Source organism: Magallana gigas, chromosome 4, assembly GCF_963853765.1.
Source record: "Magallana gigas chromosome 4, xbMagGiga1.1, whole genome shotgun sequence".
NCBI classification, from domain to species: domain Eukaryota; kingdom Metazoa; phylum Mollusca; class Bivalvia; order Ostreida; family Ostreidae; genus Magallana; species Magallana gigas.
In genome coordinates, this window is record NC_088856.1 from 23606357 (window position 1) to 23626637 (window position 20281).

The window sequence follows — 20281 nt, forward strand, 5'->3', positions numbered from 1 at the left end:
AACTAGTGCAACGTATATTAAATAGCACACATACTTAGCAAAACCATCGTTTAAAAGCGTACAATTGTTTTAATGAAAATTGGACCAAGCAGCTTTAACATTAATTTTTACATGTGTAAGACACTTTATTTGTCATATGCATGATCCTGTGCATAATTTATTTTTCAATACCTGTTTATTCTCCAAAATGATCCCCAATTCCATTCACAACTGTTGTCATTCAAAATCACGTTAAACAAAATTTCAAATTTTGAGTCGATCTCAACTGCTTTATATCCAAGGAATCTATTGATTTTATGTGTTACATAATTAGGTTTTTAGGGGTCTAACGTCCAAAATTTGATCACACATATATCTTTTGATATTTGATCTTTCATTCGATATCAAGAAAAGAGGATTTGCCTCTCAAATTAGGAGACAGAGGGCACTAAAGTCTTTACTGAGAGATATTTTGTGAAAGGTCATAAAAGCAGATATGTTATCTTACATTTATGTATCCAAGCAATGTAATGATTTTACTATGCAGTACATACATGTAATTAGAGGTTTTCAGAGGTCAAATGTCCGAAAAAATTAATTACCCATATATCAGAAAAGAAAAATCTTTGGAAATGCAGTATAGAAGCAAAGACGCTCAAAATGATGCACAAAACAATATTCAATCTTTAAAATGTCGTTAAACGGACCTTTTAAGGAGATAAGGGATCGGCCCGGAAGACTTTCTTTCACATATATCTCAGGAACGGTAATGAATTTCTAAAGACTTATTGAACAAAATGTGTTCAAAATTAAACGACCTTTCATTTGATATTAAGAAAAAGGGACTGTCTCCCCAAATTAGGGATCAAGATGGGTCTAAAGTTTCTTATCTATATAGTCATTTACTGAGTCATGTTTTGTAATAGGTTATTAAAGCAAAATTAGGTAAAATACGTTTATATATCCTAACAATATAATGATTTTCTCATGCGCTACCTAACTAGGAATTTAAGGGACCAGAGTTAAAAAAGTTTAATCTTTTCTATCTCAGTTGGAAGAAATGCAAGTGTTGAAAAAAGCAACTTAAGAACTTATAAAAAGCATTACAGGAAATCATTAGTACTCAACTCCTATTTCCAGATCATGTTTTGTTGTCAAAAATTTAAATAGGTAAGAGGTATTTTAGAAATGTGGTATTTTTGGCCACATGGTCATTGTTTCCATGACAACAACCAAAAATAGACAAAAACACTAAAATACCAACAAATCATCAAATTTTAAAAAATAACATTGCATATCAACATAAAATTTTGTTAGATTTGAAAAAAATTGATAACACTAAATTTTGCATTTTTTTGGAAATCAGAATGTCACAGTATTATTTCCCAAATTGCTTTTTTAACATTTTTCATTGTAAAATTTAAAGTATTTCTAAAAATTAATTTCTCTAAAAAGCAACCTGAATTTGTTTTGATTCTATATTAGATAAAAAATTCTTACATTGGTTTATAAGATTTATCAGTGAAAAACGGTAGTCAATGTGTATAAAAGAAATAACATTAAAAGCAAAGTAACCAAACTTTGATTTTGAATAAGTAATATTACCCCCCTTTATGGATTCTTCTGCGGCGGAGGTTCAATTAAACTAACAGGAAGTGGAAACCAAACATGTTGTCTACTCAGTTGGTTGTAGTCTGCTTGAATTTGCAGAGGACTTACAGCAACTTGTAATGGTAGGTGATATTTTATAGATATGTCTGATCTATGCCAAAAATATTTAATGTAAAACATCTATATTGCTTCATAAACGGATAAAATATTTTGACTTTTTGATTAATTTTACAGGGAGTTGTGGTTGCTTGATGTTTGTTTAAAATTGCAGAGGAATGACATCTGATTCAACTTGTAAATGTAGGTGTTGTTCCTTCAACATATATGTGATGAGTTTAGAATAATTTCAAATAAATTGTTAATTTCTAAAATTAAAATACACTCTTTACCAATTTTACATAGATTTTTAGAAAGAATTGGAATGACTCATGAACTTTGTCTTAATTGTTTTAATTGTCATCCGCTTGAAGTTGCAGAGAAATGACAGCATCTTTTGAAAATATGTGTATTCTTGTCAGTATGTTGGATGGATTTTAAATACGTTACCAGTAATAATGTAAAGCATTCATAAATTAATGCAAATTTATATGAAAAGTACATAACCCCCACCTCTATCTTTCTCTCTCCCCCCCCCCCCCCCCACTAAACATATAAAAAGACAAAATGTTTATTATACATTCTCTTTTAATGGGCAATTTTCATTTTCAATTTTTAATTCCAAATCAAGCCTCCATGATGATAAGATTACACTATCATAGTTAGATTCTCAGATGTAGTACATGTATGTTTGTTTTGGAAATACATGAATGCTCAATATCAGTTCATTAACAAGATTTTATATTAACAAGATATCTTGCTCTCTTTTAGATGGAAATCAGTTTGTCTGTAGCTTAGCTTTTTCACACTGAATGATACCTGTGGATATACAAAAAGACCTGGCCAAGGCATATTATTCCTATGACATGTTGTAATCTTTCCATAGATGCACACCTCCGACAGTTTTCAATTTGTAGGAGTATAAAATCAGAATCAGAATTATTGAAAATAAGGGGAGGTTTCTTCAGTGAAGATGATGAAATACTTACCATCTGTCCAAAACACAGGTATGTGACATGTCTTACGAATGTATCATGTTTCATAATATGGTTATGAATATCAGACAATTAAATTCAAAGACTTGCAGAATTTAAATTAAACACCTTTATCAATAAGAACATGTGATTAGTTTTGAAAGAGTTGCTTGTGAATCTCTGAATTAACAGAAAAAATGACCCATAGAAATTTCCTTTGCTTAATAGTGAATTAGAATTTTCTCTCTATCATTTTCTCTCTATCTCAAAGCATCTAATTTAATTGTAGTAACTGTGCCTTCAGCTTGACAATGACAGTCACTAGCTTGCAAATGACAAATTCATATGTTGTTTGCTTTGTTTTGTTTTTAATGTTTTGAATCAGGAAAAATAAGCACAGGTATAAATGGACTGAAGTGTACATAATTACTTGTACTTGTGAATTTAGCTAAGGGCATTTCCTTATGTAACCATCTCTCTGTCTTTCCTCACTTATCTTACTCTTCTTTAATATTGATGTTGCAGATATATCTGTGCATTTCTGTGAATCCATCAATTATTACAATTCAAATAGAGGTAGCTTCTTTCAGATCATCAAAGAGTTTGGCATACACAAGAAACTTAATCTACCAGCATTAAGTCTACAGATTCAAACTAAGTCAAAAAATGTGAAATAAGAAATTGCAAAGTAAATTTTAAGATTTTGACCATATTTTTTTATATTGAGTGACAATTGTAAAACTGTCAGTGGAACAAAAAATAAGCATTAGTAGACATAACTGGGAATGTAGAATTAAAAAAAATATGCCTGCCAGATTGATTATATCAAAAGGATGTGTGTAAAAACTTTTTATTGCATCATTACTTGACCATGCAGTGGGCATTAGTGAAAAAAAATTAGTTAAGAAATGATAAACACATTTACAAATGAGTTTTAGCATCTTATTTAGATATGTTCTTGGTGTTGGATGGAGGTCAAGTAGGATGTGTTCCTGTGGATGGACATTTAATCATCAAAGCAAGAGCAATTCAAAAGGAACCATAGCAAAAGAGCAGTCATTCTTCCTGAAGAAGTATTATGATTGTCTTATTAGAATTGGTTAAGGTTTGTCAATTATTTTGGTTATTATGGCAATGAGATTAAAAACACAGAATCTTTATTTCTATGCTCTCTCTCTCTCTCTCTCTCTCTCTCTCTCTCTCTCTCTCTCTCTCTGTTGATAAATAAAGCCTAGGACCAGTCGTCTGTCAAAATATATTGGCCTGCAAAAAAATTTACTTGCCCCCATATATCCATATGTGTAACATTCAAAATTGATTACAAATTGTTTTAGACATTTGGCTTTTAAAATATTTACAAGTCCATCATACTTGTCAATTTTTTAATTTCACTGGCAGGAATAAAAAAATCTTCTGGACGCAGTCTTCGGACCACGCAGTACAGTTAAGGCGGTCAATAAAAATACGGGCAAATTTTTGTGATGAAAACACGTATACTTTAGTTAAACTGGCATGTCCTTTTTAAAATCAATAACAGTCACTCAAATGCAATATATTTCTAAAATATATATATAACAGTACAATATTTTATGTTCATAGTGGTCACGTGATATGGCAGTCGCATGGTACAAGCAGATGTATTTGTGGTTTTGGGGTCATTTAAAAAATTCAATATTGCAAGGGCATAATCATGCCAAAATTCACAACTGAATTATGAAATAACTTGATGTTATATCGTAGATTTTGACGGTGCGAACTTTTTAAGATAAGAATATTTGTTAGTAGAAACCGTAATTTATAATGCATATGTTGAATAATTTTGAAGGTCACGGGGTTAATTTCATTAAAAAATAATTAATTTGTAAGATTTTACAAGGATCGTAGAAGTTTTTAAGTTACATAGCATATTTCAAATTCACATGTAAAAGTTTGTCGGGATCAGGTAAGTGTATGCCCCTGCAATTAAGTGATTTATTTAGGTACTCAGATTTTAGATATACGATACTTTATACAAAACCGAGGTGGCTTCTTTATACGATGCATACTTTTAACAAAATGAAAATAAGACTATATAGGTAGCATTCTACTAATAATAATTTTAAACAAAATATTCATTTATACTTTTCCGTTAATGTATGACATTTATTTTTCTTCGCTATAAAACTGCACGATAGCCTTCAATGATTTAACTTAATGCGTCATTTTGAAGCATATGACGTCATATTTTGTAGTACAGCGAGAAAGACATCTCGCTTATTTTTCAGTGTGTACGATATAACGGACATCAAAATTGTAAGTAATAGCATTTGTTGTTTTTAATTAAAATATTAGTATAAGTTAATTTTACTAATAAATAGATTAATAAGTACTTTCGAGGTTTGTAATATACTGTGATGTCATAATGCACATTTCCCGTACTTTTTGTCTGAACGGAGTTTATTGACAGCCTTAACTGTGCTGCGCACTGAGATTTTGTAATGACCGATGTTACAGTCCAAATTAAATAAATTCTTTACAGCGAGCGCTTTCAGCCATGTTGGCTCTTCAAACAGTTACACAAAATTAAACGTAGGTAATCAAATAATTTATTTGGTTTTTATTATCTCACCTGAGCTGAAAGCCCAAGTGAGCATTTCTGATTACTTTCTGATTACATCCATATGTCTGTCTGTCTTTCCATCCATCTGTAAACTTTTTGCATTTTTGACTTCTCTCCAGAACCACTGGGTCAGTTTTAACCAAGGAATATAAGTAGAAAAAATCTTTTGAAAAGTCTTTTAAAAGGGATTTGATGTTTAACATAGGAATATGCGCAGTAAATTTTAAAGATTTTTTGAAACATGGTATACTCTTAATTGTTATTTTATATATTTTGTTCTGATATCATGAAGTTAATTTGATGAGCTATTGTTGCTCAGATTAGTGATGTGGCTTCTGGGCCTCTTGTTTGAATTTGTTAGATGATATCTCCATCATTTACTGTAATAGTTTTTCAACTTTTACAGGAGTGTGTTCCAATAGTAGAAAACATCTTGTAAAAAGGATGGAATCAGATTAGGAGAATATACAAGGGGAAAATGAAGTAGACACATATCCAGTTGGTTCTGCTGAAGTTTTTCACAAAGGATGGGCTTTGAAGTCAAAATGCGAGTTTAAGTGATTCACTGAATCTCAAAAATCTTTCTTGAAAGTTTGAGGTTGTAGAAAGCAGTGGTCATTAACTTGAAACAGAAGATGTAGCCTCCGAGATGAGAAGAGTGAGAAATGCAGAAGGAAAGCGCATTTTCAGAATTGATGAGTTCCTTTCAGGAAATCAAGTTTCCAGCTATTTCTGCAGATTGGACTTAAAAAGGAGGGGGATTCCTGTTGTGATCAGATGGTTGGAGAAAAGGACCTAGAAGCTGAAAATGATTTGGACAATTTTAAAAGCTTGGCCACTTTAGCATTTTATTAGAACTTCTGATTCACTATTTGTAGGCCACCGGAGTCACTCAGGTGACCTATTGCTATCTGTATTTGTCCGTCATCATTCGTTGTACATTGGTTGACAACTTTTGAACATTTTTAGCTTCTTTTTTGAAACCACTGAACCAATTTAAACCAAAGTTAATATATGTACTAAAGTACATACCAGATATATATTTATGATGAGGAAGAGTGCCTCTTCCAAAATTGGGAAGTTCATGGCCCTGGGTGAGGTGTTCTGGTGTTAGGGTGGGGCTCTAAATGCAGTAGTTCTTTGAAAATCTTCTCCTATGTAACTTAGTATTAATCCGATGAAATAAGTATATAGTTATGATAAGGAAGAATGCCTCTTTCAAAGTTATGATGGATCAGGAGTTTTCTTGTAAGGACAGGGCTCTAATGATTTTGTATAGGGTAGGGTGGTGTAATTTTTGCCCAATTATTTTTTTGTTCTTACGATTTGTTCAATTATGTCACTGTATGTTATGCTATGACGTTTTAATATTTTTTTTTTAGAATTTCGAAAGATTATTGGATTAAACTATCCCGGAATAATAAAAATGATTTCATAATAGCCCTATAATTATAATGCACATGAATATACATTGAAAGAGCCACACTGCAGGTACTCAGGTGACCGATAAGAACCATGGGCCGCTTGTAAAATGTAGTATTGTTTGTGTGCTATGTGAACGCATCATGTATATTTTCAACTGTAACTCTTCACTTTGAACCGTTGAGGTTAGTCATTGTAGATGTCATAAACGGGGCGATAATTTTGTTTTAAAAAATTAGGAAAAACAAATTTAGGCAATGAAAAATTTTTATATACATGTATGATGTCCTTCTGTTAGAAGCAAAAAATATTTAAATAACTTTTTATATAACCAAGTCAAAACTTAACCTTAAACAAATTTGTATGGTTAAAAATGCATTTCTATTAAATTAGTAAGGTAGAGTATATTCTGCTGATAATTTTGCTTATCAAGAAAACAAATTCAAACAATTGAAAAATTACCGCTATGTATAATGGTAATTTTCTGTTAAAAACACTGATTAAATTTATCAAAATTATAAAGTTTGTATCTCCGTCAAAGTGTGTCCTCTCTCTCTCTCTCTCTCTCTCTCTCTCTCTCTCTCTCTCTCTGTGTGTGTGTCTCTCTCTCTCTCTCTATACACACACACAGATAAGTGTTGCCATACAAATCCTTTTCATAATGTGTTTTTTATTATTTTGGTCAAGTTTTTATGGTTTTAAAATTTAAACATTTCATTATATAAAGTGTGTGAAGGCTTATAAAACCTATCTCCAGTCTGATTTGTATGGCAAAAATGTGTTGCTAGGGAGAACATAATGTTGCTATGGACATGATTTAGAAAAACTAAGGAGAATGGAAGTGATTGATACATTTAAAAATTGGATTGTGAATTGAAAAAAATTATATGAAAGTATATTCATTCAAACTATTTTGTTAAATGGTAGTGCTCACCCTTTTAAACTGTAAAGAAATTCGTTATAAAAGTGTTAAATTTCGTTGTCATTAACCTTTAGGGGACTCGAAATCAGTTCGCTATATCCATAAATTCGTTATATCCAAATTCGTTATAACCGTATACATTTGCAGAGATTTGTTAACAATTTTACCGGGGACTCAACATAACTTCACTATATCCTAGAATTCGCTATAACCGTGTTCGTACTAAACGAGTTTTACTGTACATACATGCAGTTAACGTAGCTCGCGGGTTTGCTGACGTCACAATAGGAATCGACGTAAAGAGTTGACAGTCATAGTAAACTCATAATTTTTTTTTGAAATGACAAATGAGATATTTAGAAGTATAAAAAAAATATTTTAAAAAGCTTATATGCGGTTTATGACTGTTTACACAAAGATTTAAAATATCAAGTGCTGAAAATTTAAAGATGTAACATACATTGTCACATTTTGTTCTATAAAGATAAAGAATGAGTGTGCGTTAGAACTCTTCCATTTAAAGTCATGTTTTAGAATAGAATGTATGCATTAACTTTGCTTTTTTTTTACGATTATAACTTCCGTAATCTGTACTACCGATTAAATTCTTAAATTTCTTTTGGCTTGAGATAACTGTTTTATTCGATTACTTACTTTAAAATAATGTCAGTAGTTGCCTTGCATTTTATTTTTGCATTGATTGACTCAGAGTTTCATAAAAACAAAAATAGCAATTTTCTGTATCTTTACAGCCTTACATTAATTGCATTTGATAACATTCACAATAATGTCTAATAAGCATTTACATGTTCTAAAATGTGTTAAACAGCTAGTCTTGTCAATAAATGCATTTCAATTTTGGTGTTCTAAGAAGTAAGGAAATGATGACGTCAGGCTAACGTCGTAATGAAAATATAAGGTTTTGAGAAATCTTTTAAATCTTTAAAGTTTTTTTGTCAAAAATTGGCCGAGAACACTGATATTTTTTTATGAATTGATTCATAATTATCTCCTCTGTTTTTGTGTTGAGTATGATTAATTTCGTCTGAATCGTTTAAAAGTTTGGAGCATAGTTTTGTAATGCGTTTTTCGGTTAAAATGTGAATTTTACTATATATTTCATTGAAATGGCGTTGCTTGATTTTATTAATGACACTGTATTTGAAACACGATAACATTATTACCGCGCAGACGAATCTTAAATAAATTTTAGAAATAAAACTATAAAACCTATGGATCACGTGGACAAATGTTAAAGGTAGGTTTTCTCACAAGCAGGTAAACCCGCGAGCTACCTTAAATAAACGTAAATAAATTAATGACTTGATGTGTCAAAAAGGTGTTGCTATGAACAAAATTGCGTTGCTATGGACCTAAAGCACAAAGAAAAAGCATTAAAAAGTAAAAACTTAACAATCATGCATATTAAATGTTTAGTTTGTATTTACTTTTACTAATACATAATTTTTTTAGGCTATGTAGAGGGCCAACTGAAATAAAAATGGTGGAAAATTGCAAATATTCATCATTCTGCCCATCAAATTAGGAAAACCAACTACCCAAATTTATTGCTTGCGTACATGATATTGACAACTGTCATTATGCTGATATAATTTATTTTTGCAGAGGTCGTTGCTTTTTTTTAAAGAAAGGGTTTTAAATGTATTTGTTTTATGACAATACTGTATCTAGTAAAACATATCTTCTTCTGGTTGTCATTGCAACTATGATGTCATTTCATTGAATAATAATTCCATCCAAATTATATTATACAAATGACTGTCTTTTTAGGTAAACTATTGAAAAGGTATATTTTTAACTCTAAAGTGGCCCATTTTGTATATTTAGATCCCTATTTTTTAAGGATTTTGTTCACTAATAGACAATATGGAACAAAACCATTTGTTTTGTTGTCATGGAAACCAAGCAAAAAATAATATCACTCAAAATTTGTTAAAAATTTGTTATTTGCTTCTCTTTTGATGACTTAGTATGGTTTTAAATGATTTTTAAAATTTTCACTTTCCATGCGAAGCTCAATGCTTACTGACATTGTCTCTTAATAGTAAATAAAAAAACCTACTACCATCTTACATTCGAAAAAAACCCCACTTCAATTCTTTTCAAGGGAAACACGTTATGGGTAAAAGAACTGCTTCTTTGTGGTGCATATGAGTTGCATTTAAAATCTAGCTGGATTCCGAGTTGCATGTATGTAAACAATTGAATTGTTTGTATCCGATCGCTTGCCCACGGTAAAGGAAATAGGTCGCGGCTTGACTTAAGCGCGCGGTCAATCGTTATCCAATGCACAAAATTTGCACATTGCTGTAATGCACTCATGGGTTTATTAAAGTAGCTGCAAACACAAGGAATTCCGATTTTTACGATATTCAAAGAGTAAATGATAAAAGATTATTCCATTACCTACGAAGTAATGCTGTTTTGGCCTCGTAGTTAAAAAAAAATAGATAGTATGACTGTCAATGAAAAAATCCGTTTATTGTTATCTTTTCTATGTCATAAAATAGTGATATTGTGGAAAATAAATTTCAGTTATCAAACTGAAACCATTTCAAATCCACCACGTTGAGTGTACATTAACATAACATGGGCCGGGAGACGCCGCGCAAGTGGACAACCGATTTGCTGTAGTCTAGGACACATTCTTCTCGTGTTTACATGTACACGTTATCACACACACAGGATGAACCTCTGCCATTCAGTCAACTAAATGTTAACTGAATGGTCTGGAAAGGTGACTGAATGGCATGGTTATGCCATACAGCCACCTTGCAGTAATCATTCAGTCACATTTCAGTTAACTGAATGGCAGAGAATCATCCTGTTACATTGCTTCGTTTTTAAATTATTTCAATTTTCAATTATTTTGTTTAACGATGTATCAAACCATTGATTTAAATCATAGTTAAAAAAAAGAAAAAGAAAAAAAATGCCATCAATGATTATAATACAACGTTTTACAGTCGTACGAGTTGAAATGTAAATACATTCATGTATAAAAACATATGTCCATTTCTGACATTTGGCTGCTGAGAATTAATGGATTACACTACCCATTTTAACAAAAAAGCGCGATATTCACAACATGATTATTCCAATTGCACATCTTAAGTATTTGCAATCTGTGATAATTCATTTGGCTAACAAAGTATTGGATTTTTTTATGAGAGAGAGAGAGAGAGAGAGAGAGAGAGAGAGAGAGCATGATTTAAGCATGGTGTAGGTAGTAAAAGTTGAAATATATTTATAAAACGCTTTTGGTTTTATCCTCCGAATATTTGGGTTTATTTATCCTGCATGTTTAGCATCGATTATAAACAACGTAAACTTAAAAAATAATAATCAACAAATGTACAATGCTTTATTTTTTTTTTTTTTAAATAGTCATGCTGTATATTTTATGTTATGATAGATCAGATAAAAAGGACAGATGTCAAAGTCGTAATACAGTCATACTATCTTCAACGTAAATTAATCACCCATATACTAAAAAGGAAAAATCTTTGGAAATGCAGTATAGAAGAAAAGATGCTCATAATGATGTACTTAACAGTACTGTAGATTCCTTATTTTACACGAGTACTTAATTCCGCGATTCAACGATTTTCCTTTAAATTGCGAGAACATAAAATCGCGAATGCCGAACTTTTATCATAGTTTCATGTAGTTTACATTTGTCCGAAAATTAAAAGCGAGATTTTAGAATTCGCGAGACGGGCTTCTCGCGATTTTACGCGGATATTAATTTCTCGCGTTTACTGAGGAATTTACAGTATTCAACCTTCAACGTGTCGTTTAACAGTCCTTATAAGGAGATAAGGGATCGGTCCCAAAAGTTTCTTTCACATATATCTCAGGAACGGTAATGAATTTCTAAACACACGTTGAACAAAATGTGTTTAAAATAAAACGACCATTTTTTATTTGATATTACGAATAAGGGACTGACCCCTCAAATTAGGGATCAAGATGGGCCTTAAGTCTTTTATCTATATGGTAATTTACTGAGTAATATTAAGCAATAAGCTATAAAAGCAAAATTAGGTATATTACGTTTATATATCCTAACAATATAATGATTTTCTGATACGTTACCTAACTAGGGATTTTAGGGGGCAGACGTAAAATAGTTTAATCTTTCGAATCTCAGTTGGAAGAAATGCAAGTATTTAAAAAAGCAACGTAAGATAACTTTTAAAAAGCATTAGTACTCAACACGTATTTCCAGTTCAAGTTTTAATTTGTTGTCATATCAACTTCTAAAAATCGGACGGAAGACCTCCTTGTTTCTCGCAAACTACATGACCGATTTACATGACACGTTCAGGTCTGATTGATAATGATCTGAACCTCATTGGAAATTGTTTTAATGATGACGTCACTTCCGGGTTTGAGTTATTCACAATTTAACGATTTTCAGAGGGTCGGCTTTGTGATCCTTCTGTTGTTATTCTTTAGACTTTTGGAATCATAAGTCAGTTGGAGTTTTATGATATTTATTAAGCACTGTATTCGTATAGTGGTATAAAAGCAATATATAAACAATCTGCTATCAATCTAAAGTCCATCTACCAATTATTAATCAATCATAAGTATAAAAATCAGTAAAATAGAATAAGCAATTGTTAGAACATCCTTTCGGGTCACAGTTCATAAGAACATTACAATTAAGAGTCCTGCATCCGTTGACCGCTTTCCAAAGTCCAATCATCATCAAGAGTTTTAGTCTTCCTGGTCATTCCGCTAACACCACGAGTTCTAACTACGCAGTTGTCCTTTTCGGTCAATGACCTTTAACATTGTCCACTATACAATTATTTCGTATCGAGTGCACAACAAGCTAATGACTAATTAACGTAAAGCAGAATACAATCATAAAATTATATTTCATATATATATGGCTATCTGGTCACATACGTCCCCCTAACAAAAGAAATATCCCCGAGGGAGATTTCTTTCGCCAGGTGCCCGGTGTGAGAAATTATCCTTCAAACTCTTCTAGGTCAGATGAACTTCCTGGTGACACACCGGTCAGAACATCTATGTTAAGAGGTTGAATGAAGTGATCAATTTCCTATACCGGCTTGAGACACAATAATAGTCTGTCGACAAATATGTATACTTCACTCATGACAATATATAATTGTTTAGCAATTCATGCAAAAGTCAGTAATAATTGCAATTAAATGCAATCAGAATTGTCCAATGTCCAAAGTTCCACACAGGTAACATATAAAGTCCATTATTAAATGTTAATTCAAGCATAAGCACCGCTAGAATTATAATAAAATACATAAGCATATATGAAGGTTACACAGTCCAGCGTACATAAAAGTTACGCTTAAGTTATCGGTTCTCACAATTGCATCCATTTCGAATAATCGGAACGATAATCAAGAAAACGTTGCGTAATTCGGAGTCGAAGAATTCCATTCGCAGTTCACAGCTCATCACATTCGATTTCAAATATAACATTTCATAATTATTTCAAAAATATTTTACATTTTTCACAAATTGAAACATATTGAATGCACAATTTTTATAAGCACACCAACGGCACTTCCTGCGCGGATGGCGAGTTTGCTTCTCGCGGAACATCGACTGCGTTTCTCTATTTCTTAGACATCAACGCCCTTTCTACAAGGTATTCGCGTGCCAAGTCCGGGTCTGGTCCATAGCGTTCAAGCCTCGGATAATCGGAGTTCCTATTCTCTCAGGTCAAATGGTATGCCAATTCTTCTGTGATTGGTCCCATAACGTGAGCGTCTGCTATTGATCGTCGTGGTTTTCCATATCGGCGAGGTTTCTTTGTGGTTGTAGTGTCCTTTACTATTGGGTTCATTTCAATAGTCTCTGGGGAATTTCGTTGATCAGGATTAACACCAGACAAAACGTTTCTGCCAGAACTTTCCTCATTCCTGTCACCACCCCTTTTTCGACAACCCGACCAGCAACCACGGCACATATATCTTACTTTTTGATAGTCTTACGTTTCATGATACAAATTCCAAATACAATCATTATTGCCAAAATCAAAAATACATAAAACCAAAGACTTCCCACCCAAGGTAATGATTCCATAGGTTGTAGTTCATTGTTTACTGGCAATTCCGATATAAGTGTGTCCATAGGGAAAACCTTAATATCCTTTAATTTATCGGGAATCTTAATGTGTCTCAACCCCGAAAATTTGATGTTAAGGGGATCCCAAAGTGTGTATGTGTTTATGCCATCAATAAAGTTTGAAAGGAGTCTGACACATTAAATTGACTTTGTCGATTATAGTAAGGAGGAAGTAATAATGAACCATGAAAACCAGAGCATCCTTGTCCAAACTCAAGATGTTTATCCTCACGTTTATTATTTTATCAGTAATTTTAAATTTCTTACAACGACACGGTTTTACGGTTTCTTTACATAATCGCGGGTTCCGATATTTCAAACGAATTACGTCTGCGGCATTTCATTATCAGTCAAAATGTCAAAGTTGTCATACTATCGTACGTATTCACAAACGAGCAATATATACAGAGCAAACTTACTCATTATTAATTATATTTACAACATTATGCAAACGCTTTAAACGCGTCAGCCATTATAGAAAGACAACATTTATCATTAAAGCAAATTGATTTCTATATATTTCGTACCTGAAAGGATGATATCATACCGTATAACGGGTATTTTTTACGTGATGCTATTTTTTACTAATTTTTACGAGTTTTATAAATCCGTAAAAATTAAACGCGTAAATTTTCACAGAAGTAAAAAAAAAACACCGCACGTAAATTTTCTACATCGTACGTATGAGAGTAATGTTCATGGCCTTCAGCTCAGTCCCTGACGGCTGTACATGTAGGTATATTTGAGCTTTTCTGGTCACGTGGTGATAACAGTTCAGATCTTTCTATTCAGTCTTGAGAATTTTTTAAAACTACGTATAATGCCACGTTAGTAGCTAGATGTCTTTTTTGGTTGGGAAAGAAAGAAAAAGAGGGAGAGAAAATCTTTGTGAAATGGAGTTGTCTTTCTTTTTTCCCGGAAAATCGAACTGAGACGAGCACATTGTGTACATTGTGATACCCAGATAAATAGGAATAAGTAAAGTGTATATCACATATGAAATAAAGGTTAATGTATAAACACAATCATAAATATAAGAAATCGTTAACAGAAAAACGATTTTCTGATTTGTATGTCTGTTAACTGTTACAAAGTCACGGTGAAATTTCCCCCCTTTTACCACAGATGATTTTAATTTTTACGGACATTTCCAATTCGTAAAAAAATTACGCGTACAAATTCAAATCACCCTATTTTATGACAAATTCGTAAAAAATCACAGCAATAAAAATTACCCGTTATACGGTATTAGTTTCCGTGATTAAATATTATTGGACATATTAAATGTTCAAATATATGATTGTTTGCTATAAAGTTAGATAAATTTGATTTTTCTTTAATAAAATTTAATAACATTGAAGCTTTTCGTCCTAAAATGATATGTATGGTTTTGCTTTCGAATCTGAATCTTGTTTTTTGGGTATTTAAGGGTACCTAATAATTTTGATCATGATATTCACTTTGTTCCGACTCAGGGTTCTCATCCGATTCCGACTCAACAGTCTGTTCATGCTCGTCCTTACTCGGTCGACCATCCATGATCTCTTTAGCTCTTATGCGTCTCTGACGTTCAGCTAAGGGTATATCTTCTTTGTCTGAAGAATGTTCTCCCTCTCTCGTTGTTTAAACCGTATAGCTCCTTCTAATGGCTCTGGCTGCACATCGCCATCATCTTCCGAAGATGATTCCTCCTCAGGTGGTACCACATCATTGGTTTTTCTCAAAGTTCTTCCATCTTCTTTAATATCTTGTGAAATGGGCCAGTGCGAAATATCTGCCATGCAATCTTAATTGCCGTGCATGGCACTTGGTGATAGATCCAGTTAATTGATCCTTCACCACAAAACTGACTGGTCCTTTCTGTTCAATAATTCGGTAAAAGTTTAGGCACTTTTTATCTAGTTTGTTTCGTCTCTTGTTCTTCTTGAGATAGACTGGATCTCCTACCTGGAAATCTTCATCTTTGCTCTTCTTATCAGCCTGGGCTTTCTGTTTCTTCTTGGCTTCTTTCATATTACGATGTACTAGCATAAACGCCTTGTGCTGTTCTTGTGTTCTTATGTTGATCTTCTCCTGCATATCTTCGATGAGGTTTCAGTAAAGTATCAAGAGTAATACAACATCTCAATTGTACATCAGATAGTATAGGGAAAACTTTGAGGATTCATTCGGGTGAAATCGAATGACTGCCAAAGTCTGGTTAAGATGAATATCCCATGTTTGAGCGTTGTCTGTTATCTTCTTAGCCATTACGTCATGAAGAATGCGGTGGAATCTATCCACTTTGCCGTTGCCTTGAGGACTGCAGTAAGATGTTGTGATGTGGTTAATGTTAGTTCTTTCAAGGTTTCTTGTACCTTTTGATTTACATTCTCTGTTCCATTGTCTGTGAGAATTTGAAGAGGACAGCCATATCTGGGGTATATTTCTTCCAATATAAGGTGCACTATATTGTCAGCTGACTTGTCAGGAACGGGGAAGGCTTACGGCCATCCAGAGTAAATGTCAATGAAAGAAACTATATTCTTGTTACCTGTCAGTGAAATTGGATATGGTCCTGACAAATCGAGTCCTACCTTAGCCATTGGAGGTATGTCTGTCTCTTGAAGTGGAGGTTGAGTTCTCTTATTGCTCCTCGTTTGGCATATTACACATCCTTCTATATATGAATATTACCTCTTGTATAAGTTTGGCATATAATATTTTTGTCTGATTACATCATACGTTTTGTCCACTCCCATATGTCCAAGTCCATCATGGTATTGTTGTACAACCAGAAGTTCCAACTCACGTGGTATATACAGGCGCAGTCGCGGACCTTCAGAATCTCCATCTGAAAGACAGTACATTAAGCCATCTATTTCAAGAAACTTCTTTTCTTCTGTCGCCGTTGCTTTTCCTTTACTCATCATATTCCTCAGCTTTTTGATCTGCTCATCATTTTGTTGGCTTTCCTTTATGTTTACTTCTTCCGGTAAGTCGATGAAAGGCTTGAGCAATTCATCCTGCTGTTTAAATTCGCACCTGGCTAATCTTTTAGGTGAGAAAGCATTTGAGTTTAGTACGTTTAGTTCAAAGAAATTGTCTTTAACATCCGGTTCATCACACTCAGATTTTTCTTCCTCTTCATCATCAGAGATAGCGGATGGTAACCTGGATAAAAGATCCGCACAGCAATGGAACCTTCCTTCTATGTACTCCACCTTGCTGTTATACCCAGCGATACTCAACACCCATAATTGAATCTTCTTATTCTGCATAGGGGATTCTAAAATCTATTTGAGCGGTTTGTGATCTGTCCGTATAGTAAACTCAGCACTGTGAAGGTAATGGTCCAGTTTCTGGAGGGTGTAGTGGATTGCGAATGCTTCTTTTTCTATGGTTGACCATTTCACCTGGGTTTTACTCAGCTTTGGGATAGATAGTATATCGGCTTATCTTCTCCTTCGTCAGTCTTTTGGGTGAGGCAAGCTCCGATACAATTGTCACTGGCATCGGTATACAATATGTATGGCTCATTAGTATCTGGATAAGCTAACAAAGGCACTACTGTTAAACTCTCTTTTAGGAAGTCAAAAGCCTCTTGACAGCATGATGTCCACTTGAATCTGGCATAATTCCTGGTTAAGTCAATCAATGGCTCCGCAATCTTTGAGAAATTTGGTATAAATCTTCTATAATAACTTCACATACCTATAAAACCACGGACTTCTCGAACTGTAGTGGGGGCTGGTCATTTTTTAATGGCTTCCACTTTCTTCGGATCCGGTTTGACGCCATGTTCTTTGATAATAAAACCAAGATATTCAGTCTGCTCTTTGAAGAAGCTACACTTCTTTAACTTCAGTTTTAGTCCATGCGTCCTTAGACGATCAAACACGTCCTGGATATGATGAAGGTGATCTTCCGGTGTTTCTGAGAATATGAGTATGTCGTCAAGGTATGCGATAGCAAACTCCTCTTGTCCTTGTAGAACGATGTTCATCAGCTCTTTGAAGACTGCTTGGGCATTACTTAAGCCAAATGGCATCCTATTAAATTGAAACAATCCCTTGTGGCATGCAAAAGCTGGTTTTTCCTTACTTGATTCTTCTAATTTTACCTGCCAATATCCACTCTTTAAATCTAGTGCAGTGAAGTACCTGGCCTTACCGAGCAAACAAAGAATGTCATCAATCAATGGTAATGGGAATGATACTGGTCTTACTATCTTGTTTAAACTTCGAAAGTCTACGCACATCCGGTCTGATCCGTCCTTTTTCTTTACTACTACAAAAGGAAATGACCAAGGCGACTGTGATCTTTCAATAATCCTTGCGCTCATCATCTCTGTTATGGCCGTGTCGATTATCTGTCTTTTATTGAGGGGAACTCGATATGGTCTATTCTTTATCGGGTGATGGTCTCCAGTTTCTATCTTCATTTAGACGATGTCGGTCACTCCAAGGTCGCTATCCTTTTTAGCAAATAAGTCATTGTTTTTCCTCACAAGTCTTTGGATGGAGTGTTCGAATCTTTCAGGTACATCAATCTTTTCTTCAGTGTCCTTTTGGATTTGGATTTCCGAAATTTCTTTTGGTCTTAATGCGTTGACGCGTCCTACGATGTAGCCTTTTGGGATTCTGTGACTTTTGTTGGTTTGATTAACGAAGATCATGGGAACTTTTCTGTCTCTTCGTACTACACAAACTGAGACTTTTAAATATAGTCCTGGGTCTTCCATAATACAATTATTGTCAATACTGTTCACTTCCACTAAGTCTTTTTCTTCAAGGGGAAAATTATTGTTCACTTTTCCATAAAATACAGTCACAGTATTTGGTTTCACCATAAGTTTCTTGGGTGTTCTTACGATCGTTGAAATGTGTAGATCCTCCTTTAATTCAACATAAGCCCTGCCATCAATGCGCATGAGTCCAAGATCAAAGTATAAACGAACATTGTTTTTCTTGAGCCAATCACGACCGAGAATCAGGTTTCGGTTGAGTCCCTTTGTCACAAATAGTTTATGGTCTAAAGTTAACCCTGCAATCTTAAATGAAATATTTACATATCCTAACCCGATTAAAGAATTACCATTTGCTGCTTAAAGACAAGGAATATCATTTTTACACAATTTGGGGCGGGGGAACAAATTATCATACATTTTTTTACTAATCAAAAATACGGCCGCGCCAGTATCTACTAATGCTCTGAATTAATTTTTACCATTTTTTAATAAACAGCTACTGGGGTTGTTTGTAAAATTAATCTCAAATGTAGGTCTTTTATGAAAGTTCTTCCTTCGGGCTTCAACGAAGGAAGAACATCTTAGTTTTCCTGATTTTGTTTATCAAAAGTGGCGCGACGGGTCCAGATTTGGGGTGATCTCCTATCAATTTGGTCTTTAAAATCACGTGATCGATCTGGACGATCAGCTGACCTACCTCTATTTTGCTGCGTTCTCAGAAACCTGCGTTTGCTCCAGCAATCTGCACGCAAATGTCCTCACCTACCACAATTCCAACACTCAATCGGTGGGCGGAGGTTTTGCTCTACATAATGTACAGAATGGGTATTTGAAGTCGTTTATTTAATTGAGGGCGGGGTCTCACCTGGGGTTTATTTAGTGGACAGAATCTGGCCCTATGACCCATTTCCTTACACTTAAAACACCCTTTGTTCCGCGTGTGGTCGACCTCCATGGGTTCTTCCTGTCTATTGTCTGTCGGGGAAAAGTTAACCAATCTTTAATTTAATAAAGGCGTGATAATGTCAAACCTCAAAACAGTATGTCTATTGTCTTCGTTCTGCGTAGTTCTTGTTATACTTGACCCTCTTATAGCTAGTCTTTGTCTTAAATTTTGCTCGCGCATAGCTACCTGAATTGCTGTCTCCAAGTCTTTGGGGTTTTCTCTAAGGATTTTCATCCTGAGATAGTCAAAGGTCAGACCATCACAAAATATGTCTACAATTTGTTGTAGGACTAAGGGATCTTTTAATTTGTCATTACTATACGCGTCTTCTGCGATTTGCAACAACCGTTCCGCGAATAACTGTACACTTTCGTTTGAATTTTGCCGCGTCCTGCGCATTACTGCTAACGCGTGTTGTGAGTCGGTTATCTCCGCGAATCTGTTCTTTAAGGATTCTTTTAAATCGTTCCACGACGGCATTTCTTCCGACGCGTCTGTTTCGTTCAAATATCTTTTGATAAAGTCCCCTACCGAACCTTTACTTGTAATATACGCGAGCATGGGGATTTCATGACCCTGTTTCCCAGACAATAAACCATATTTTTCACTTTCCTTTATCCACCGCTTGAATTTACTAGCATCTCATTCGAAAGGAGTTATCACAGATGATAGGGGCACTGAAAGAGTGGCTGTTATAGCTTTAACTTGACCCATGAAAAAATCTTTATCATCATCCTGATTTGGGACTCGGTGTCGAGGTTCATTAGTTTCATACAACCTTGCATCATAATATGTGTCAGTTTGTTTTTCAAAAGTGTTTTGTTTTAGCTGTTCTTGTTCTGAGAATGTTTGACCT

At 33.9% G+C, this 20281-nt stretch overlaps 1 long non-coding RNA gene across 1 annotated transcript; it reads left to right on the forward strand.

The window, feature by feature from the left end:
* Positions 1-1393: 1393 nt before the first annotated feature.
* LOC136275144 (uncharacterized) lies at positions 1394-6889 on the forward strand. The gene is made up of 5 exons (XR_010713670.1): positions 1394-1712; positions 1825-1890; positions 2458-2693; positions 3611-3765; positions 5666-6889. It is a non-coding gene; the product is annotated as an uncharacterized lncRNA (long non-coding RNA).
* Positions 6890-20281: the final 13392 nt, after the last annotated feature.